Consider the following 25,134-nt stretch of genomic DNA (forward strand, 5'->3'; position numbering starts at 1 on the left):
TCTTGTTGGAGCCAAGGACAGTACCACGGCAGCTGGCGATTCTCCCCGCCTTCATTATCGACGCGGGTTTACCTCTTGTTCATCGAGGGCCTACAGGAGATGGTATAGGAGCGTGAAAGTGCTCTTCCTTATCAGAAGTATGAGTTAGGCAGATAGTTAGATATGCTGTGGAGCAGACTGAGAAGAAGGGTCAGGGTTTGGGGGGCAAGGTTTGTGCTCAGCTGTGGTAATAATATAATAATAATACATCTTTATTTTGATTAGTTCAGTTGATAACTTTGCACAAATATGCAAACTATACCATCAGACAATTCATATATCATATACACTGATCAAAAAAACATAATTTCTTAAGTTCACGAAAAGACTAAGCTTATTAAAAGAACAGCCATTTAAAAGAAAAAAAATTACCTTTTTTTAAAACACATAGTACACATATAATCCTAAAAACACATATGATCCTAAAAACATAGAACATATAACACGTATTGTTACGTGTCTATCTTCCCACGATGTACAATCATACATCTGACACCCATCTATATGACTACTTTCTGTTTTAGTGTTTGTGATTGGAGCTTTGGTTATTTGTTTGTTTATGTTTAGCCTCACGGAAGCCTTCAAAGAGGTTCCCCACCACATTCCTTCATTCTCAACGAGTACCCTTGTATCCGTCAAGAAATGTATGAAATGAAGCTAAGATAGGTTGGGATCAATCATCATCATTAGGGAATACGTGCACATTAGGGCATTACAATTACAATAGCAAACAACGTTCATTCAATTCATTCATCAGAAGAGGATAAAACAATAAGAGGCTGACTTTAATCTTCTCGTACCCTTGCACTTGTGGCAAGGCAAAAGCCTCGCCGGTTGGTCCATTCATGCAGCAAAGATACGTGCTCATGAACTTCTGGTTGTACACAGATCTTAGCAATGACTGCACTTAACTCACTGAACTTTGGTACAGAGCTTACATTCATGCGTAGTATGAACTTTCATCCATACTAATAACGTCCAGTTGAATATTTATTTTGGTAATTTTGCATTTTTCCTCACCGACCATGTTCTGTTAAAGGAGTGTAACATTGTAGAAGCTTTTTGGCTGAACTATATTTTCTTGTTAATATAATATTAATTAGACAAGACATTGCAAACCCCAGCAAGTACTTTCTAGGCAACATTCTTTTGTGCTATAGGGTTTACATGCCATGGAAACTACAGCACTTCCTAATGCTGAGAGTGTTTGTGAAACTCCAGCCGTACAGGTGTATTGCTTATTTCTACAATTGCAGAAAGACATTTTTGAACTTGAAGAGAATACGAAATCAAATTTCATCACTTATCAAAAAAGTAAGAACTTCGGCAAAGAGGGTGAGTGTATGTATATAAAAGGTTAACGTTCATGTCTACATCTTCATAAGAGTTGTGGTGCTTTGGAGGAACTTACCATCCTTTTGTATGAGGGGGCCAAGCCTTAGGGGACTGGTCTGGCCACTACCCGATGACCATATCGTAGGGCAGATGCAGTGGTATTTCCTCAGCTCATCCTCCCATTAGGGGCCCAGTAGAAAGCTGAACAAGATGAATCGGGTCTACATGTTTCAGCATGTCCTTTTTCCACCATGCTGATTTCACCAACCTGTAAAAAAAATAGTACTCCAAGCTTGGCAAATAAAAACCTTTCAGAAACGTACTGTTTTAAAGCCCATCCCTAGTTTAGGCAACAAACATACACCATATGCCAGGCTTCAACACATCTGTCAACAATATAGTCATCTCCATCTTAAAATGATGATACAGAACTAATTGATTGAATGCCCCATGGTGAAGACTGGATGAAAAAGTGATCCTTCATCCGAACCATAAAGATATTTCTTAAGGAAATCGCGAGTGCCTGGTATTATTGCCCTCTTTTGCAACTGTTGTGAGATCTGATGGACCAGCATTCTTTGCTCCAGATTGAGCCTAAGAGGAGGAAGGCCTTATCGTACCTAGGACCTAGGCAGCCCTACGGATAAGGGGTGTATCAGCTACTTTTGTTCCCTCCAAATAGATTGATTGATACACCAAGGCGCTGTACAATGGAAAAACAAAATACAGAATAACAACAACACATAACAATGAGAGCAACATTGACATCTTGAATCATTCAACAAAACAGTGCAAAGAGCAATTAACTGAGGGGGGGTGAAAGGGGAGTGGGAAAAGGTGGGGCGGAGTAGGAGATGGATAGGGTGAGGGAAATGGAAGGGAGCGAGAGAGGAGTAGGAGAGGGGAGAGAGGAATCAGATGAAGGAAAAAAGGGGGGAAGGAGGAGAAGTGGAGAGGGCAGAGGGGAAGTTTTCAAGGAGGAGAATGGAGGAGGAGGGATTTAAGGGAAGTGCTAAATGAGGTGAAGGTCGTGGTAGAGCGGATTGTAAGAGGGAGCGAGTTCCAATGCAGAGGTGCAAGGAGTTGGAAGGAGCGGAAACGGGAGGAAGCGCAGGGGGAAGGAGGTTACAGTGAGAAGGAAATGGTCAGCGGAACGAAGGGAACGGGAGGGGGAGTAGAAGGAGAGAAGGGAGGAGAGATAAGGAGGAGCAAGACCAGGGAGGGATTTGAAGACAAGGCAGAGAAAGTAACATTTTAGCTGTAAGTGGAAAGGTAGCCAGCCAAGGTGAGAGAGTGAGGAAGAGATGGAGTCACGGGAGGTAAGGAGACAAAGGGTACGAACAGCAGAGTGGTATATGGATTTAAGAGGGGTAAGCTGAGATGCGGGAAGTCCAAAGATTAGAGAAGAGCAGTAGAAGAGGCGGGAGAAGATGAAAGAGGAGATTAGGAGTTTGGTGGCATGGAATGTGAGGGAGGGACTGATTTTGCGTATATTGTAGAGATGGTATCGGCAGGTGTGGGAGGTGAGTGAAATGTGTTGTGAGAAGGTGAGAGAGGAGTCAAAAAGAACACCTAGATTACAAGCTTGGGGGGAAATAGGGAGATTGGAGGGAGGAAAGTGAATGAAAGGGGGAGGGGAGGGAGGAGGAAGAGAATTAGAAGGGAAGAAAAAGACTTCGGTTTTATCAGTGTTAAGTGAGAGAAAGCGGGAGGACATCCAGTTCTTGATGGCAGTGAGGCAGGAGGAGAGATTATGGTGGAGGTCAGGCGAGAAGGAGGAGAAAGAGAGAAAGAGTTGAGTATCGTCAGCATAGAAGTGGTGGGAAATGCCAAACGAGAAGATGACAGGGGCAATGAGGGAGGTGTAAAGAGAGAAAAGGAAAGGGCCAAGTACAGAGCCTTGAGGGACACCGTAGATAAGAGGAAAGGAAGGAGAGGACTGGCCTCCCCATGATACAGCAAAGAAACGGGAGGAGAGGTAGGAGGAAAGCCATTTTAGAACAGGGCCTTTAAACCCGAAGGAGTAAAGAGTATGGAGCAGGAGTGGATGATCGACAGTGTCAAAAGCTGCGGGGAGATTAAGTAGAATAAGTATAGAGGATTGCTTTGCATGTCGAGCAGAGAGGAGTGAGTTAAGGATAGAGGTGAGAGCAGTTTCAGTGGAATGATTGGGATGGAAGCCAGATTGGAAGGGAGGAAGGAGAGAGGAAGAAGTAACAAAGGATGAGAGTTGAGAGTAGGCAAGGGGCTCAAGAAGCTTAGAAAGGAAAGGTAGAAGAGAGATAGGTCTGTAGTTAGCAGTGAGAAGTGGATCGGCAGAAGGTTTCTTTAGGATAGGAATAATCGTTGCATGTTTGAAAGCAGAGGGAAAGGTTGATGAGGAGAGGCAGGAGTTGAAGAAGGTAGTAAGGTAAGGGATAAGAAGAGGGTAGATATTGGGGATAAGAACGGAGGGGAGAGGGTCAGAGTGGGCGGATGTGGGGTGGGCTTTGGATAGAAGGGAGGAGACTTCAGAAGGGGAAACAGGTGAGAAGACGGACATAGTAGAAGAGGGAGGAGAGGGGGGAGGAGGATAGAGGGAGTCAGAGAAGGAGTTAATTTTTTGCCGGAGTGTGAGGATTTTGGAGGAGAAGTCAGAAGGAGAAAGTGTGCAATTGGTTGAGGGATCAGGAGTAGGAGGAGAGAGAAGACGGGAGAGAGTTTGAAAAATCTGACGAGGGTGGGAGGCTTCAGATTGGAGAAGGTTAGAGTAGTAGGAGGATTTGGCCGCTGCAAGACAAGAGTTGTAAAGTGCGTGGTAAGAAAAGTAAGAGGTTTGATTAGAAAGTGAGGGAGTTTTGAGCCAGAGTCTCTCTAACCGCCTGAGAAGGCGCCGCATAGAACAGAGATGGGAGGTAAGCCAGGGTTGAGAAGGCTTCCGAGTAGGACGAAAGAGAGAAAGAGGGTAAAGTTGATCTAGGGCAGTGGAGATAGAAGAGGAAAGGGAAGAGAGAGCATCATCCGCAGAGAGTAGAGCAAAGTCATGGGGAGATGGAAGAGAAGCTGAACAGATGTCGGAAAAGAGGGTAGCGTCGAAGTCACGAAGGTCACGACGCGAGTAGATTGGAGGGGAGGGATTAGCAGTAGTGGAGTGTGAGAGAGGAGAAAGGGAGAATGAGGGTAAGGCATGGTCTGAGAGATAAACAGGAAGAGAAGAAACAGGGGAGGAGGGATAGGAGGAATTGAAGATGAGGTCAAGAGTGGAGCCAGAGGAGTGAGTAGGGGATGAGGGAAGGGGGGAGAGGAGGTAGGAGTCGAGGATGGAGAGGAGGGGAGAAGATTGAGGGGGAGGCCGAAGATGAATATTAAAGTCACCAAGTACAGATAGAGGAGAGGGGGAGGGAAATTGGCAAGTACACCCAAAAAAGAAACATGGGGAGTAAAATACGCACAATAATAAATAGGAAACTGGCGCATAAAAGCTTGTCCCACTGCTTTGACTCACACAGCACTGACGTAACGGGGCCCCAGCGGTGCGGGGTCCCCGCCACCACATGTCCTGGGCTAATTATTTTTTTTTTTACAAAAATCCTATTTTTCTTTTTTAATTCACTCTGCATTCATAAAGAAATAATTTCTATAACAGAGATAATTTCTTTATGAAGGAAGAGTGACTAAAAAAAGAAACTTTCTTTTTGAAACTCGAGGTCCAGCCCATGACATGGAAGACTCTCGCTGGAGGCCTCCATGTCACGGGGTGCGGGAAGCCCTATGACTTCAAAAAGAAAGTTTATTTTTTAAATAGTTTATTTTTGAAGTCATTCTGCCTTCAAGAAGAAATTATTTCCGTTATGGTTCGGTGCTTAACAGAAATCATTTCTTTGTGAAGCCAGAGTGACTTCAAAAAGAAACCATTTCTTTTTGAAGTGATAGGGCTCCCCTCAACCCCATGACGTGTGCAAGTGCATGGTGAAAGGGTGCACACTTAAATGTATAGGTGGCTGCCTGTGTGAGTGTATGGTGAAAGGGTGCACGCAAATGTATGGGTGGCTGGGTGTACGTGTGTGCAGGTACAGTGAAAGGGTGCACACTTAAATGTACGGGTGGCTGCCTGGGTGTGCCTGTATGGTGAAAGGGTGTACACTTAAATGTATAGGTGGCTGCCTGTGTGAGTGTATATGGTGAATGGTGTGTGTGCTTGTGTTCAGGGGCGCAACAAAACCTACATTTCGGGGGGCTAAACCCTCAAATGTTGGGAGAGATGATAACCAGGGGCAGATGGCCAAACTTGCTTGTGTGCGGGCATCTAACTTCTTCATTGATTTTAATGAGACTTTTTTAGTGCAGCTTCAATGTTACAAGCAGTTAACTCTCTCCTTTAAGTCTGAAAGCACCCACTCATGGACTGCTGTGAGAATGAGCAGTCTCCTGTTACCTCTCTACCCTTCCAATCCCTCCCCTGGTATGCAAGTACTAAACCCACATCACGATTTCAATTGCCTAAAAGAATTGCCATTTGAATGCAGCTAGTAACAGTGAAATACTTTACGTTAGTAATTCTATGTCAAGACGGAGGCGAGCATTAAGCTTCATCTTCTTTATTCTCTACTCTCCAGCAGTTTCAACAAATATAACTTTGTAAACTTTTAATTTAAAAATGTTTTTTTTTTTTTAAACAAACTTCAAATCCCATCAATCCTGTAGTCCCTTAGTCTTTGGCCATGTGACCTAGTCCTTCCTGTTCCTCTGTCCTTCCTCTTCTTTTCCTGCTCTCCACAAGATAAGTACCTCTTTATCTTAGCCCCCTAATATTCGCTTGACAAAACGTGTTTTATGCCATTAACGTAATTGGAATTGTACACCATGGACTATAATAGAATAAACATGTATAGTAGAGCGCGCGAGCGTTAGTGTTTTAGTTTTGAAGGGGATTCGGAGGCCCCGTTTCGTAATACACGACACCTCAGGAGCCTACCGTACCCCCTAGCAGAGCGCGAGTTTGCAGCCCCAACCCTTGGAAGGGCAGAGCTCTACACAGGCGGGAAACTTCCCGCGAGCCGAACAGAAAAGGCCACGCGCAGCGAATGCGCCAATAGCGAACGCCTCCTACGCGGGGCGTGGCTTTAGACAGCGGAGCCGCTCGATTATAGAGTATTACCAGGCAAATAAGAAAGATATTTCCTGCAAACATACACACTGTATAAGGTGCAGCCTCGAGCAAAGTGAATCTGTGGACGCGCCACTACACCTAGACAGGTATTGATTTAGGCACCGACCAGCACAATGTCGAAATTCGAGTGGAGCGAAGAGGAGCAGGAGGCAGTCTACCAAGAAGACCTAGCCTATAGCTTCAAAGAAGTGCTGGGAGATTGACTGACAGAGGCAGTAGCCCAGGGAGTACGGCCTTTACAAGAAAGGCTAGATACCATAGAGCTATTCCTGAGCCAGAAGGAAGAACGCACCAAGCAGGAAGAAAGCGCATCCACATGGGCAACGTTTGACGACCCTAAGGGGTGTAACAGGGCCCGGAAGAGCAAGGACTCTTCTGACCCCCCGGGCCACCGACAGGGGCGAGTACAGGAGGCCCAGAGGCTACGGACGCGTTCCTCAGATTAAAGGAAGCGTTCATGAAAGATTCCCAGGTGCCGAGCCTCCAGACCCCCTACCCAGGGGATGACAATATGGGTGGTACAGAGGGAGAACCCCCAGAAGGCTTCCCAGACGAGGAACCGCCGATATCCCCCACATCCACTCAAGCGGATGCAGATAATGAAGGGGATGAGGGGAGCCAACCTCCGCCAAAGAAAAGGTAACGAAAAGGAGGGAGTGCTGAAGCCCAGTCAACTCAATTGTGTTGCCCCACTACTTGTGTTTAATGCCTTCATTTCTCCTAGCCCTATTTTTCCTCGTTGCAGTACTTGTGTATGAGGCACTCTAACCATATACAAGTACTGGGATGAGGTAGAGGTACATGGAGGTAATGCCTGACTTAGCTTCCTGTAATCTTACTCTTCCCACTCTTCCTCATCCCAGTACTTACCTATGAGGCAAGGAGCCTCATACGTAAGCACTGGTACAAGGAAGAGGGACGTGGCGGTAATTCTGGGCCAAGTAGCTGATTTTGGAGGTTGTGGTAGAGGGTGAGAGGGAGGGGGGATTTGTAGGGGGGTGGGATTGTGTGATAAACCATAATGGCCGTCTATGCCCAGGCTAAGCAGGAATGATATGTGGTATTAGTGGCTAGATAGGCATTGTGGTGCAGCCAGTCTAGTCATTCCTCAGTTTGGTATGACTTTTTTTAACTGGGCATTTCTGATAAAGCAGTCCTGCTAAGTGTAATTACCTGGCTAGACTGTCCGTATCTTACTGAGGCATTGTATATTTTTCTGGCCATCTGTGATAAAATGATAGGATATTATATGATAAGTCATTTATAACACGCCTGTAAACAAGTATTTCTAGGCGTGACAAGACAAGGGAGGGAGGACAAGCCAAACGATCTTACTAGGCCTTGTGTTATTCCGATCGTGCAAGGGCGAGAATGAGAAATGCACGGGGAAAGGGAGGGGGGAAGTGCAAGGGAGAGGGGAGGGGAAAACAGGGCAGCAATACTCTGAGTAGGTGCAGCCAGTGCAGTGCGGCTCTGGGTATTGCAAGGAGAACAAGGGACTGCAGGGTTACAGTTACAGCTCCTAAATGCGTGGTAGGCCCTGAGGCAGTGCAAGGGTGACTGATCAAGAAAGAGCCTGATCTCAGTGAGACTCTGAGGGGTTCCAAGAAACCAGTCGGTACAGCAGACAGGTAGCTTAGCAGGGGAGGGAGAGAGAGAGAGAAAGCAGAGGAGAAGAGGAATGTTTTGACCTGCTTCTGGAACTTCAGTTGGTCCGGCTCAAGTTTGAGAGAGGCAGGGAGGCCATTCCAGCGGGAGGCGTCTGCAGAGGAGAGGGATCAACCCCCCACTTTCTGCCTGGAGAAGCGTCTAATCCTTAGAGAGTTGGAGGTAGCTGAGCGAAGAGTTCGAGAAGGAAGGTATTTTGGAAGAGCGCGTTGGATGTAGTGCAGGCACCGGCCCCAGAAAGCCTTGTGGACAATGCAAAGGGTCTTGAACTTGATCCTTGCAGCCACTGGGATCCAGTGGAGAGATTTCAGGGCTGGAGAGATATGGTCATTGGACTTGAGGCCAAGGATAAGTCTCGCAGTCCTGTTCTGAATTAGTTGCAGAGAGTAGAGGAAGGCAGATTGAGAAAGAGGCCTTTGCAGTAGTCCAGCCTAGAGACAACCAGGGCTCTGGAGACAGTGAGCTTCTGGGGGAAAGTGAGAAAGGGAAGTGTCCCTTTGAGGAGGTGCAGCTGATAGTGGGACTTCTTGGCGACGTCTGAGATGTGAGAAGAGAGAGTGGAGTCGAAGATGACACCAAGGTTTTCTGCCTCGCAGGAAAGTGAAGGAAGAGGGCCTAAGGTGGATGGCCAGAGTGAGAGAGGGAAAGCAGGGCCATGGGTCCCAATGAGAAGGATTTCTGTCGTATTGGCATTAAGGTAGAGATCGTAGGAGGGCAAACCAATCCTGATTCGCAGATACAGTCAGGAATGAGCGAAAGAGGAGAGGAGGCTGAGGGGAGCCTGAAGGAAAGCGGAGTGTCATCCGCATAGAACTGAAAGTTAGAGGCAAAGGTAGAGATCAGGTGGGCCAAAGGGGCCAAGTAGAGGTTGAAAAACCATGGTGAGAGGATAGAGCCCTGGGGAAGAGAGGTGGTGGAGAGAAAGGGACCACGTTGGGCTGGGAGGTTCGGTCCAAGAGGAAGGAGGTCAGCCACTCCAGGGCCTGATCCGTGATGCCCAGGTTCTCACAGATTTGATTGATCAGGATGGCGTGGTTGACTGTGTCAAAAGCAGAGGAAAGATCAAGGAGGATGAGGACAGAAGGAATGCTGGAATCAAGGTTGGAGAGCAGATCTTCACGGGTGTTCAGGAGAGCAGTTTCTGTGTCTCTGGCAGATCTGAAGCCAGACTGATAATCATGGAGACAACCAACAGATTCAATGTGGAGAGTAAGCTGGGAGATGGCCAGCTTTTCCAAGAGTTTGCCCAGGAAAGAGGTGATGGAGATTTAGTTTGCCGGGCAGGTAGGATCGGCAGACGGCTTCTTGAGGAGTGGGTGAACAAGGGAGTGCTTAAGGGAAGAGGGGAAAGTTCCAGTGGCGAAAGAGTGATTACAGAAATCGGCCAAGGCTTGAGCAAGGGTGTCAATATGGTCCTTGATGAGCAGGGGAGCACCTGTTTGGATGACACTTTCATAGATCGGACTTGTCTAGAAACCTCGCCAGGTGTTGTCAGAGAGAAAGAGGAGAAAGGAGGAGGAGAGGGAGAGATGGCCAAAGGGGGCCGAGAGAGGAAGAGGGGAGAGGAAGAGGAGATAGAGGACAGGATGTCCTGAGTTCTAGCAGAGAAGTGAGAGGACAGAGCCATACAGAGGGCCTGGGAGGGAACAGGAGAGGTAGAGACCGCAACAGGATGGGCCAGTTCCTCGCAGAGTTTGTCCATGTTAGAGAACGTAAAGACGCAGGCATGAACGTGTGCTCTCTTCTTGATGAGTGTTATTGCTTCGACTGGAATTTTGGTGCAACCAGTCTATGTATGTCTAAATGTGATCTGGCATGCTTTACTGTAATGTTATTACGTGTCTGCACTGGTCTACCTTGTGCAGCCAGTTGGACATGTTTTCATTGTGGCATGGCATTTTTGATGCCAAAGCAATCATGTTCCTGTGCACTGTTGGTGACTTTCATGTATTGCATGCATTGGATTGGTGTTACCGTACAAAACAATTAGCCAGTTTTTCTCTGAAAGTGTGCTGTATATTGCATTAAAACACATGTATATCTTTCTTCTAGTGCACTGTGCAGCATACCCCTTCAGCAGCACGTTCGTGCGTAGTACGCAAGCATGGTAATCTAGGCCGGCTAGAGTGTAGTGCGACCCGTGATCTGTTGCTGAGTTGGGGCAGAGCTCCCTCAGCATGGCTCGCAAGGGGGCCCCCAAATTTTGTGTTACGCCACTGCAAACAGTTTCATGTTTGGAACTGTAGCACAGGTAGTGCCTTAACAAGAAACGGCTATTACTGCCTGATCCTAAGAGGTAAACATGTATCTCTTAATGTGCATGAATAATTAGGTGTAAAGAAATATTGTACACATATTTCTGTTTATAGTTAATACATATTTTTACTCTCTTACAAAATACTCCCATTGGGAATGAGTCTTACATTTTTACTCCATCGAATTTTGTTTTACTGCCAATTTAAAAAAAATTGGAGTAAAATGCTCCCACTTAGAAATCTTATCTGGAGCACTGCACCTAGGTATCTCTGGATACCCATAACTAATTTCTGAAAATATATTGTATTGGTCACCCTCTGTCTAACGTGTGCTAGTGGAAGAGGGAGAATACCTCCAGTCATACGAAGACTGAGAAGATCCTTAAGCTGCTCTGCTGCCACCCAGTGGAAAAAAAAGGTCTTCCTGTCTCGTGTTTGATGGAAGGAACCCTGGGGCACATCCCAGGAGACCTGCTGCAGGCAAAGTCGTATCGGCCCCTCAGCCTTTTGGCCCGTGGACGGGCCGAAATCGCCCCTGGGGAGTGGGGGCTGGTTTCTGACCATGCCTGGGCCGGTTTGGAAGAAAATAAAATTTAACAAAATATATCTTTTTTTTTTTTTAAAGTTATTTTTTTTTCTAAAAAGCCTTTCAACCTTCTTAGGTCGATACATGAGTACCAACACAGGTTGGGTGATATTGTATGCATATTTGTTCTATGAAAAAAAGCTTAAGCATAAGTGCTATACAATAACATATCATTTGGCCTTGGACGTCTGCTTGGATTCACAGTAATTTAGTGTACTTAGGAACAATGCTATTTGATGCCACTTTCTGTTTTGTCAAGGGGTGAAAGGCCGTGTTTCATTGCTTCCCGGGATGTCACTATGGGGTGGGGGGGGTCAAATGACATCACTTCTGGTGATGTCATCAGAGGTCAAGGGTCGTGAGGAGATGGGTGACCACTTTTCTTTGGGTGACCGGGCCTATTTCTTGTCCCAGTCCGACCCTGGCTGCAGGGGTCTGTAACTGGCATGGCCAGACATGCAAACCCTAACTGGCCGGAGTAGAGACCTATTGCTGAAATGACTCCTTCATTGTGGGTTGGGCTCTGTACAGAGGAGTAAATGTGTAATACAAACTTGTGGATCTCTTTTACAGAGCCATCTGCAAAGAGGACTTCCTCAAAATCTCCTTGCATGGGAGCAGCTACTAGACCCACCAGTTTAGGATTAATCTTCGGAAGGATGCTTTACCAGTAAGATAGCTCAGGGACAACACACTTGTCATGGAAGCAAATCAAGGCTTCCTCTGAAAGATCCAAGATTCTCATCTGAGCACCAACAGTGTGTAGTAGAAGGTCCTGGCAGGTTGCTGAGTCCTTGCCTGCCCCTTTTGATACATCTTTCCCATAACAGGATAAAATGACAGATAGATTCGGATCCATGTACAGCACCATTTTCTGTTTCCCATTCATGGATGGTTTTGGGCTGTCAGCCTTCTTCTTTTTATGGGACCGGCTATCCAGCTTCTTCCTGAGGAAATGTTGAGCAAACCTCTAAACATGGGACAACAATAAACCATTCTGTTGAATTTGCGCGAGCCATCGCAAAGGGGATGAACATTGTTTGCCCCATAAGGTTCACTGCCCCAGAGGTGGCTGGATCCTCATCCATCAAATCCATCCAATGCTCTCAGTGGTTTGCTATGGGATCAACAGTAAATGGTGGACGGGCAGCTTTACCCAATGCCGGTCTCGCCATTTAACCCCAGATGATGAGCCCTCTTATTCTCAATTGAGTCCTCCCCTCTGCAACGGAGCCCAAACAGTGATCTCAAAGCACCTGACAGCAGGGATGTCATTTAGGGGGTCGCCAGGGGTCGCAATGGTCTCCCTTGCTACCCCTGTGGTCTCCCTATATCCCCACCCCCTATAGTAAAGCAGTTTTCTACTAGCACTGGAATACCACTTGAAGTGCAAAAATAAAGCAAAACTGATTGCACAGGATCACACGGGTTGGTCTAATAACAAACCTGGGGCTATAACTCACTTGGGAAATCAATTCCTCTGACTGAAATATACCAAGTCGCATCCCAGTTCTAGTAGAAAACGACTTTACTATACGGCCAACCTCGCCCATCTTTAGTTCCAAAAGAAATATCTGTTCTGTGCGTGGGGGATATTCCGTGAATAAACGCGTTCCCCACCCCAGGCTTTACTGCCCTGCTGAGCCTTTACCGAATGCCACCCTGCATCTCGGTTTATTGATTTCGCCACTCGCCGCTCGTTCGCCTCTTACCGCCTGGGTCGTACCCTTACCACCATGGTGTAAACTATGTTTACACCATGGTGGAAGGTGGATTTACCGCCCCATTCCAAGGTGAGTGGGGTGGTAAATCCCCATTTCCCATTTTACCCTTCCCCATTCCCATTTTTGCCCCATAGGGCATAATGGGAGTGGGGAAGGCGCTAATTACGCCACCGTACATTACGGTGGCGTAATTAGCACCATGGTCCCTTAGCGCCATGGATTTTAACGCCTGCAAAAAGCAGGCGTTAAACTCACCATGGCGCTAAGGGACCTTGTAATCAGGCGTTAAGGGTCAGCGCCGTTTTAACCCCTTAACGCCTGACTCGTAATGAGGCCCTATGTATTTGTTCAGGCGATATGAGGGGGCGGTAACCACAGTGAAGGTCAATGGCCCAGTGTAGGACGGCGGACAGGCTTCCTCACGGGAATACTTCAATTTCTCTCCATGGAAGGCTTGCTCAGATGCGCAACATTGCCTCGCTTCAAAGCACGAGTGTGTTGTGAATAGCGGCACGCGGAGCCGAATGATTTACTAATTGCTGATTTAACTGTTATTTTGTTTCTCTTGAAACTGAACTGGCCATTTATTTGCATTCGAAGCGAAGGGTGAGGCAGACGTATCCCTTAGCTGAAGCTTTGAAACACGCCATGCATGTATTTAAATTGTCCAGGCAATAGATCAAAATATTTGAATCACCATCAACACAACGATGATTGGATTTTACATGACATAGATTGGAACCCTGAAATTATTTTTAAATGTACCTAGCTGACTCGTATTTTACACGTGCCTCGTGAGGCTGCCAAGTGCTTGGTTTCTGCTGGCAGAGCGAATACAAGACACTACAGAGCTTGATGTCAGAGGCAGGAAATGCAGCCTGGTCTCCAGTCACAGAATCCGGCAACATTCCCTGCCTCTCACATCACTCTGCTGGCGAAATTTAAACAGGTCAGGTAGCAGGAGTTATGTTATGTTGCATTTGTATAGCGCCTTATGCACCATTGGTATGATTTCAAAGCGCTGTGGGCTGAATGGCCTCAGGGACCGTGGTCCGTATCCGTGGAGAGAGTAGTGGGACCTATAGTGCTTGGGTGAACTTGGTATGTGTGCAGCCAGAGTGGTTCTGTGCCTCCGGTGGAGGGTTCTACGTTCTTATTCCTACGTGGGCAGGGGTTGCCTTGATAACACGAGCTGGGTGCGTGCAGCCCACAGGTGCATAGGACATAGCCCTTTGGTCTATAGTCCGACTTCTGTGCCTTGACTGTCCCTGCTTTTCCAGGGTGAAGTAATTAATTAGTTAATTGGTTAGCTGTCTTTCGTGGCTCTTCCGTTGTGTTTTGGGTTAATTCTGATTGGGGGATAGATTTATGGCCTAAGGCGGACCCGTTCACAGGTTTGGGGAAAGCCATGTTTTTAACGCTTTACGGAAGGCCATGTAGTCCTGGTTGTGTCGAATATGGGGAGGTAGTGAATGCCACAGTTGGTGCTAAGGTAGAGTAGGCTGACCCTCCAAGTGTGGCTGAGTTGGAGGATGGGATCATTAGTAGGAGGGCCGTGCTAGACACAAGGGTGTATGTTGGGCGGTAGGGCATAGTCTTCTCTTGGAGGTATGTCGGGCCAGCCTTGTGCACTGGTAATGGCCAGGATTTTGAACGTGGCCTTTCGTCCAGTAGGTAGCCAGTGGAGTGTGAGGAGAGCAGGCGAGATGTGGTCCCTTCGTCCCAGTGCAAGGAGTGTAGCAGCTGTGTTGTGGACTCTTTGGCCTTTAGGTTGATAGGCCGGAGCGCTCAGGCACATGGAGTTTGCTTAGTCCAGCCTGGTCATGGTAATGGACATAATAGAAGCCAGTCTGTTGAGGAAGGTGAGATAAGGGAAGATGCGTTTTAGGAGCCTCAGGTGGTAGTGACAGGATTTGGATACATTATTCATCTGGTGGGACCGGGTTAGGCCTAAGTCCAATGTGCAGCTAAGGTTTTGACTGTGTTGAAGGTGGGGGAGAGGGGGTGTGCGGGAGTAGGACTGGACTGACAGAAGCAGGCCGTTTCTAGTCATCCATTGGTCTATATCACTAAGGCAAGCTGCCAGGTCGGGGCATTGACCCAAGCTTGTTTTGGGGATTTGCAGGATAATTTGGGTGTCGTCCGCATAATTGTAGCAGGTGAAGTTGTGCGAGCGGTGGATCCCTGGCAGCGGGGTCATGTAGAGGTTGAAAAGGAGTGAAGAGAGGCAAGCGCTTTGTGTACTCCGGGGTTCACCGGGCGAACTGAGGAGGTAAAAGGGGGGAGGATAGTGATTTATTTCCTGTTGTTAAGGAATGAGGCAATCCAGTTGAGTGCAGAGTCCCTGATTCCAAGGGAGTGGAGCATGTCGAGGAGAATTTAGTGGTTAATAGTGTCAAAGACAGTTGAGAGATCAAGGAGAACCAGAGTGGCGCATCCTTCAGAGTATGCCGTGACTTTGAGGTCATCCCAGATGTAGATCAGTGTGGTTTCAGTTCCATGGCGAGGCCGGATGCCAGACTGAGCGTGATCTAGAATGTTGTTGGATTCTGCGAAAAGGTTGAGATGAGAGTAGGCAGAGCGGCCGATGAGTTTCGCCAGGAATCTGGTGTTGGGGTAATTGGATGACTGGAGGGGGTTGGGACCTGCTTTTTTCAGAAGGGGTTTGGCGTGCGCTACTTTGAGGGGGTCTGGAAAGGAGCCAGAGGTGAAGGAGTCATTGAGTATGGATCTAGCCTGTTGTCCTGCACAGGTGAAGATTTATTTGAGGAGAGAGGGGGGGCAAGGGTCAAGGTGGGTCTCAGAGGGTTTGCTGCTGGACAGCAGTTTGCAGAATTCCTCGCTTCAGATCGGCTTGAAGGTCAGCACTATGGGGCTGGTGGGTTTTGAGGGACCGGTGTTGGGCATGGGGTGAGGTTGGAGAATTTTGGCATTAAAGGTGTCTCAGGAGGATAGCTCAGGAGCAATGGGCTCGCCTTGGAAACAAAATGACATGGAGCAACACAGATTCAAACCCCGGGTCCGTGCTTAGAAACCTCTGGCTAGTAAGCACGTTATAAATAACCAATTATTATTATAACCAAGGGTGGCAGTCTTGTCTAGTGCTGTACTTTGGAAGTGATCGGAGAGGGAGTTGCAGAGCACTTAGGTGGGCTTCTTCGGCGGTGTGGTGCAAGTGGGCTTCACGATTTCCGAGATGATCCTGTGGAGATCTTTACTACTGCTGCAGCAGTTCAGGATTCTTTTTTTATAGTATTCTTTTTTTTGCCTTTCGGATCTCAGATTTGTAGTTACAGTGATGGTGGGCGAACAGGGATTTGCTACGTTTGTTTTATTCTCGCCATTTGCGCTCAAGGGAGCAGGTATGGGTTTTCACAGTCTTCAGGTGGGGTGTGAACCTTTTGGGAATAGGTCCTTTGAGGTTGCACGTGGGGCAGTAGGGGGAGTAGTGAGTCGGTGGGCCAAAGTCAAAAGATTTGATGAGTTGAGGTCTGTCTGTGGTTGGGAGTCAGCGTAGCAAGGCTTCAGCCAGGTCAGGCAGTACACTGACCATGTTCCAGCATTTGTGGTCGTGTGGTGAGACCGGCCGTACCTTGGCAGTTGGGGTTGGTGAGAGAATAGAGAAAGGTAGAGCAGAGTGATCTGTCCAGATGAGAGGGTTGGGGCTGGACACTGAGATGAGGTCAGAGCAGCTGAAGATTGCATCAAGGGTGTGGCCTCCAGTGTGGGTGGGGCCTGTGGTGTGCCCAGAGAGGTTGAAATGCGTCTAGGCTGTTGACCAGGGTTAGGGTCATGGAGTTGTTGGGTACATCAAACCAGATATTGACGTCTCCCAGTAGAGTAAGTGAAGGATGGTTGACCAGAATGGTAGCTAGTGAGTCACAGAGATTTTTGGCAAAATGTCTGTCGTATCCCGGTGGCCTGTAGATGAGCATGAAACTGTGTGAGAAAGTGGGCAACAGGGAAAGTCTGACCAGCAGGAATTTGCAGTTAGCTGCGCATGGCTGGGTTTCGGAGAGTGAGATGGATATGTGGGGTTTGGGGAGGATGACTACTCCCGATCCGGGTGTATGAGTAGTCCAAAACTTCTTTGAAAAAATATATACTTCAAAGTAAACAAAAAATTATCTTTTGATTGAAAAAATAACAAAAATATTAAGATTCAATTGTTTTCAAGATGGTTTTATCCACAAGAATTCTATCAAAAAAATAAGTCTCATACAAAAATGAGAGATCACTAATGCTTTCTTAGTGAGGAAGAAATCGCCACATTCGCTTTTTCAATCAGACCAACAAATTGCCAATGCATTTCGGAATTCAATTTCCTTCATCAGGGCAGGTCTACAGATCATGTATATGGGTATATAAATTTAACAATAATAAAGAAGACAGTTCATCATGGTACAAAAACCATCACACAATAGTGCAAAAAATACATGTTATAATATCAATTACATACCATTCAGTCGAAGTCGCAGAAGAGAGTGCAGAAGTAAGTGAATAGGGTAGAAAAATAGAAGAAAAGAGAACGATAAGGCTCTGTATGATATCCATGGAGAATAGTAAAAAGAATGCAGAAAGCATTTTACCTGGGTATGTGAACTTGAATACACGGAGTGTGGCGTGGTGCATGTAAAACATGTAAATATCAGAAGCTGCCTGACGTGAATCAGCGCAGAAATCCAGCCGTCAGAAGATTGGCTGCAACCAAAAAGTATACGAGTTTGAGAGCCGGTGAAGTCCGTGATTGAAAACAGAATTACAACGTTAATCGCGCTTATCGTGTGGCACGTGGGGGACAGGAGTTCTCCTCTTGCTGTCTCGCGTTCGACTGTGGCTTTCGCATCGAAGCGTTGCCGAGGCAACGCTTCCATTTATTACCACGTGACCGCAAGCCGCCCAGATGGGCGCGCGGTCACGATTGCAAGGCTGCTATGAGCCAGTAAGCTGATGCTGTGAGGATTCAGACATTTACCTGATCTAATAGATGTAAATGGGAAATAATGGAGTGTAAAAAGGATAAAAGTAGAGAAAGTAAAAGAATGGAAACAGAAGAAATACTCAGTTGTGGATAATGTAAGCCACATCATGAATAGGAAAGAAGAAAGTGTCATGCAAATGGTAACATTAAGGGCAGTAAAGAACCAAGCCCAAAATACATGATAGTATGAGTGAAATGTTCCTACTGTCGCTGGTGACGTCGAAATGGTGGCACCAGGAACAAAGATCACATAGGTGTTGCTGGAAATTATATACAATCACATGGTTGCTAATGTTGAACTCATCCATCAACATCAGCAACCCGTTGTGTGTGGTGTCGTCGAAAGACGGCACCAAGGATATGCAACAGTATCAAATACACGTGATCAGTATTGCTTAAATTGAGTTTTCACATTAGCATATTTAAGACCACTGTTGTATGAGGTGACGTCCAAAGGCGGCACCTTGGGTCCTAGACGCAGTGTCCAGGAAAAACAACAGGATGGCTTAAGGGTCCACAGTCATTTGGTATACAGGATGGCATACACAAGGTAATACTGATAGTTGGAAACCTATTAAACAAAGCAGTATACATTATAAGAAACAGTGATAATTGATCTCTTCGTTGATTCCATTGGGAGTCAAACTACCAAGTCTATCGATCCAGAAGGTCTCTCTGCGGTTCAACCGCTGGTTCAGGTCCTCGTGCGGACTGTTTCTTGTAAACACTTCCAAAATAACAAACCTTATCTGAGTCAGGTTGTGTCCATTCTCAACCCAGTGGCGTGTTATAGCCGAGTCGATGATAGCATTCTGGATGCATGACTGGTGCTCGTTCCATCTAGTTTTGGCCATTCTTGTGGATTGGCCCACATAGAATTTCCCACATGGGCATTTAATGCCGTAGATGACATTGGTGCTATCACAAGTTCCATAGGTTTTGAGCAGAATCTTTTTCCCTGTTCTCGGATGATTAATGGCATTCCCCTTAATTATTGAGTTACAATTAATGCAGTGAAGACATGGAAACGTTCCAGTGCGTTGAGTTAAAGGTGCCTTGAGAGGTGGTCTTGTCTGTACCAATTCGTCTCTTAAGTTCCTGCTGCGCTGATAAGCAAACACCGGTAGTTCACTGAATAAACTTTGAACCCTGGTGTCATTTTTCAGGATCCCCCAGTGTTTACTGATGGTTTTTTTGATTTTGTTACTCTGTATAGAAAATTTGGATACAAATACAGGTGTCTTAAGTTCTCTCTTGTTCTTGGGGTTTTGAGTAGATATTAGGGTTCCACGTGCCAGGATGCTCACCCTAGCTGACGCTGAGTCAAGTTCCTCTTGTTTGTAACCTCGTGCCAAAAATCTTTCTTTCATAATCAGTTGTTGGGCTAAACAGTCTTCAGTGTCGCTGACGATTTTCTTTACCCATAATAGTTGACTGTATGGGAGATTCCTGAGCAGACTAGGCTGGTGGAAACTTAAACGATGTAAGAGGTTATTGCGGTCAGTAGGTTTGCGAAATAGAGAAGTGCTGTAGCACGTCGTTTCCTTTTTGATGAGAACATCCAGAAAGGTGATCGTGTCGTGCGTAATTTCCCTCGTAAACTGAATGCGTTGGTCTATGTTGTTGAGATATTCAAAGAAACTGTCAAAAGCTACCCTCCTACCTCTCCACACACCAAAAATGTCATCTATGTAGCGGGTCCATAAGTGTATATCCTTACTCCAAACCTGTTTGTTGAGAATGTTGTCCATTTCAAACTTGTGCATAAAGCAGTTGGCATATGTAGGTGCCATAGTGGCCCCCATTGATGTCCCTGATGTCTGTAGATAGAACTGATTGCGGTATTGGAAATAAGAGTTTTCTGAAATGAACTGTAAAAGGGCCAGTATGAACTCTTTCTGTGCACGGATTTCAGATGTTTGTAGTAGTAGCCATTCAACTGATTCAATCCCAAGGTCATGAGGTATCGATGTGTAAAGACTTTTCACATCTATGGTAAACATCAAGTCATCCTGTTGTGGGGTTATAGAATTGAGCTTTTGAAGAAAATGGGTTGTATCACGGGTGTATGTGGAGGTTTTTTGGATAAGAGGCTGTAAGAAGAAATCAATGTAGATACCCAGTGGTTAGTTGATGCTTTCCATGCCTGCAACAATGGGTCTTCCTGGTGGTTTGCGGGTGTCTTTATGAATCTTAGGTAATGTACAGAAGTTCGGACTTCTGGGGTGGTTGTTGGACAAAAACCTATGAGTATGTTCATTGATCCATTCAAGTTCGAGAGCTTTGTCCTGTAGAATCTTCAGGTTCTGTTTAATTGCAGCAGTTGGATCACATTCCAAGGTGGCATACACTGTCCTATCCTGGAGTTGTCTGGTGCATTCTGTGTCATAATCAACTGTATTTTGAATAACCAATGCGCCTCCTTTGTCGGCTGGGCGAATGGTTACATTTTTATCACTGTATAGATCTTTAATTAATCTCATTTCGTGGGGTTTCAAATTCTTGTGTGGAGGAGTTTTGTAACTGATCCTTTCTAAGTCGCGGGTCACTAACTTTTGAAAGATGTCGATGGACGGGACTGTAATGGGTGGAACAAACCCGCTTTTTGCTCTGAATTCCTGGAAATCGGGCCCCTCTGCTGGTTTGTCTTGGACTTCTAATTCTTCAAAAATCAACTCAACTGTAGCACGCCACTGGGTTGAGAATGGACACAACCTGACTCAGATAAGGTTTGTTATTTTGGAAGTGCTTACAAGAAACAGTCCGCACGAGGACCTGAACCAGCGGTTGAACAGCAGAGAGACCTTCTGGATCGATAGACTTGGTAGTTTGACTCCTAATGGAATCAACAAAGAGATCAATTATCACTGTTTCTTATAATTTATACTGCTTTGTTTAATAGGTTTCCAACTATCAGTATTACCTTGTGTATGCCATCCTGTATACCAAATGGCTGTGGACCCTTAAGCCATCCTGTTGTTTTTCCTGGACACTGCGTCTAGGACCCAAGGTGCCGCCTTCAGACGTCACCTCATACAACAGTGGTCTTAAATATGCTAATGTGAAAACTCAATTTAAGCAATACTGATCACGTGTATTTGATACTGTTGGATATCCTTGGTGCCGTCTTTCGACGACACCACACACAACGGGTTGCTGATGTTGATGGATGAGTTCAACATTAGCAACCATGAGATTGTACATAATTTCCAGCAACACCTATGTGATCTTTGTTCCTGGTGCCGCCATTTCGACGTCACCAGCGACAGTAGGAACATTTCATTCATACTATCATGTATTTTGGGCTTGGTTCTTTACTGCCCTTAATGTTACCATTTGCATGACACTTTCTTCTTTCCTATTCATGATGTGGCTTACATTATCCACAACTGAGTATTTCTTCTGCTTCCATTCTTTTACTTTCTCTACTTTTTTCCTTTTTACACTCCATTATTTCCCATTTACATCTATTAGATCAGGTAAATGTCTGAATCCTCACAGTATCAGCTTACTGGCTCCATAGCAGCCTTGCAATTGTGACCGCGCGCCCATCTGGGCGGCTTGGCGGTCACGTGGGAATAAATGGAAGCGTTGCCTCGGCAACGCTTCGATGCGAAAGCCACAGTCAAACGCGAGACATCAAGAGGAGAACTCCTGTCCCCCACGTTCCACACGTAAGCGCGGTTAACGTTGTAATTCTGTTTTCAATCACGGACTTCACCGGCTCTCAAACTCGTATACTTTTCGGTTGCAGACAATCTTCTGACGGCTGGATTTCTGCACTGATTCACGTCAGGCAGCTTCTGATATTTACATGTTTTACATGCACCACGCCACACTCTGTGTATTCAAGTTCACATACCCAGGTAAAATGCTTTCTGCATTCTTTTTACTATTCTCCATGGATATCATACAGAGCCTTATCGTTCTCTTTTCTTCTATTTTTCTACCCTATTCACTTACTTCTGCACCCTCTTCTGCGACTTTAACTGAATGGTATATAATTGATATTATAACATGTGTTTTTTTGCACTATTGTGTGATGGTTTTTGTACCATGATGAACTGTCTTCTTTATTATTGTTAAATTTATATACCCATATACATGATCTGTAGACCTGCCCTGATGAAGGAAATTGAATTCCGAAATGCATTGGCAATTTGTTGGTCTGATTGAAAAAGCAAATGTGGCGATTTCTTCCTCACTAAGAAAGCATTAGTGATCTCTCATTTTTGTATGAGACTTATTTTTTTGATAGAATTCTTGTGGATAAAACCATCTTGAAAACAATTGAATCTTAATATTTTTGTTATTTTTTCAATCAAAAGATAATTTTTTGTTTACTTTGAAGTATATATTTTTTCAAAGAAGTTTTGGACTACTCATACACCCGGATCGGGTCCTTTGGAGAGCGGCTGTGTGACCCTGTATTTCACTTGGTCTTCTGCCTCACATGTATTTTGAGTTTGGGTGTCTACAAATTCGTCTCAGCCAGCTCCCTTCTGAATATTTAGACACGAATTATTGGAACAAACGTATTGCTTTGTTTAAGAATTTCAAATATTTGAAACACGTGGACGTATAATCAAGTGGTGCCCACTCATCTTCCTTCCTGCTATTTTTCTCCCCCATTTTTTGGTGAGACACACCGCTGTGGAGGCACACATTTCCCAAATTATTTTTAAGAAACGAAAACATATGAATTATTATGTCGTTTGAGGATATCGAAGGATTATCAAATAAATGTGTAGAAACCCTAGGGTTTTCATCTTAAGAAGCAACTGCCATATTAGAACTCATTAGCGATACATCGATTGGTACACATGGAACTACACTCAAGGATCCTGTCAAACGGATCAGGCAGTTACAATACCTCATACGAAAAGAAATCAACAGGAAATTACATGCAATCACTTTGGGTCGCTATTACAAGAACCAACGGATTCCAAGAGGCCTACGTATACAACTCCGGCCAACCCTGTGTAAAGAAAGCAAGGAGTTTGTTCGCAAGTGGGAGGCGATCTTGAATAGATGTTCCTTAGATCTCATCTTGCTTACTATCCAAGAACTCTCAAAAAACCTAATAACTCTCAAGACAGAGATTGAAGACATAGAAAAAGAGCTAGTTGGCTCATTAGGCAAGGAGGAATACGATTTCATTCTGTTAGAAAAAAAATACAAAACTTGAAGAGTACAAAACGGAGCTAGAACAGAAAAAGGTCAAGAAGTTTAAACGCGATACTTACGATTACATTAATGATGAAGTTTACACGTGGATGGAGAAATATGGTCCTATAGCACCTAAAAAGCTTTTCAAATATACATCCGACAACACCAGTAGCTCTGATTCGGAAGCCCAGCGAGACTCAGAAACATCCACGGAACAAATAACAGAAAATTCAAACCAAGCAACCGGTCCTGCAGCACAAACACCTTCTTCCTCGGCTTTTTTAGGCGCCCGCCCAAAAGAACCCGCAGGGGGAGGAGGAAACCGAAAGAACAAACCTCAAACAAGACTCCAGCTAAGGAAAACTTAGTCATTAACATAACCAGTCGACCACTAAGCAGATCAGAGGAGGACATGTTGCAAAAAGGCCTTAATTTTGTACCAACCTTTGGGACCACTCTGTTTGATACAAAGATTGAACTCTATAAGTTTATCAGAAAACTGAAACTTAAGGTCTTTTTTGAAGAATTACAAGTCCAAGACAAACCAGCAGAGGGGCCCGATTTCCAGGAATTCAGAGCAAAAAGCGGGTTTGTTCCACCCATTATAGTCCCGTCCATCGGCATCTTTCAAAAGTTAGTGACCCGCGACTTAGAAAGGATCAGTTACAAAACTCCTCCACACAAGAATTTGAAACCCCACGAAATGAGATTAATTAAAGATCTATACAGTGATAAAAATGTAACCATTTGCCCAGCCGACAAAGGAGGCGCATTGGCTATTCAAGATACAGTTGATTATGACACAGAATGCACCAGACAACTCCAGGATAGGACAGTGTATGCCACCTTGGACTGTGATCCAACTGCTGCAATTAAACAGAACCTGAAGATTCTACTGGACAAAGCTCTCGAACTTAAATGGATCAATGAACATACTCATAGGTTTTTGTCCAACAACCACCCCAGAATTCCGAACTTCTATACATTACCTAAGATTCATAAAGACACCCGCAAACCACCAGGAAGACCCATTGTTGCAGGCATGGAAAGCATCAACCAACCACTGGGTATCTACATTGATTTCTTCTTACAGCCTCTTATCCAAAAAACCTCCACATACACCCGTGATACAACCCATTTTCTTCAAAAACTCAATTCTATAACCCCACAACAGGATGACTTGATGTTTACCATAGATGTGAAAAGTCTTTACACATCGATACCTCATGACCTTGGGATTGAATCAGTTGAATGGCTACTACTACAAACATCTGAAATCTGTGCACAGAAAGAGTTCATACTGGCCCTTTTACAGTTCATTTCAGAAAACTCTTATTTCCAATACCACAATCAGTTCTATCTACAGACATCAGGGACATCAATGGGGGCCACTATGGCACCTACATATGCCAACTGCTTTATGCACAAGTTTGAAATGGACAACATTCTCAACAAACAGGTTTGGAGTAAGGACATACACTTATGGACCCGCTACATAGATGACATTTTTGGTGTGTGGAGAGGTACGAGGGTAGCTTTTGACAGTTTCTTTGAATATCTCAACAACATAGACCAACGCATTCAGTTTACGAGGGAAATTACGCACGACACGATCACCTTTCTGGATGTTCTCATCAAAAAGGAAACACAGAGCTACAGCACTTCTCTATTTCGCAAACCTACTGACCACAATAACCTCTTACATCGTTTAAGTTTCCACTAGCCTAGTCTGCTCAGGAATCTCCCATACAGTCAACTATTATGGGTAAAGAAAATCGACAGCGACACTGAAGACTGTTTAGCCCAACAACTGATTATGAAAGAAAAATTTTTGGCACGAGGTTACAAACAAGAGGAACTTGACTCAGCGTCAGCTAGGGTGAGCATCCTGGCACGTGAAACCCTAATATCTACTCAAAACCCCAAGAACAAGAGAGAACTTAAGACACCTGTATTTGTATCCAAATTTTCTATACAGAGTAACAAAATCAAAAAAACCATCCGTAAACACTGGGGGGATCCTGAAAAATGACACCAGGGTTCAGAGTTTATTCAGTGAACTACCGGTGTTTGCTTATCAGCGCAGCAGGAACTTAAGAGACTAATTGGTACAGACAAGACCACCTCTCAAGGCACCTTTAACTCAACGCACTGCAACGTTTCCATGTCTTCACTGCATTAATTGTAACTCAATAATCAAGGGGAATGCCATTAATCATCCGAGAACA

Source organism: Ambystoma mexicanum, chromosome 4q, assembly GCF_040938575.1.
Source record: "Ambystoma mexicanum isolate Mex_15411 chromosome 4q, UKY_AmexF1_1, whole genome shotgun sequence".
Lineage (NCBI taxonomy): Eukaryota > Metazoa > Chordata > Amphibia > Caudata > Ambystomatidae > Ambystoma > Ambystoma mexicanum.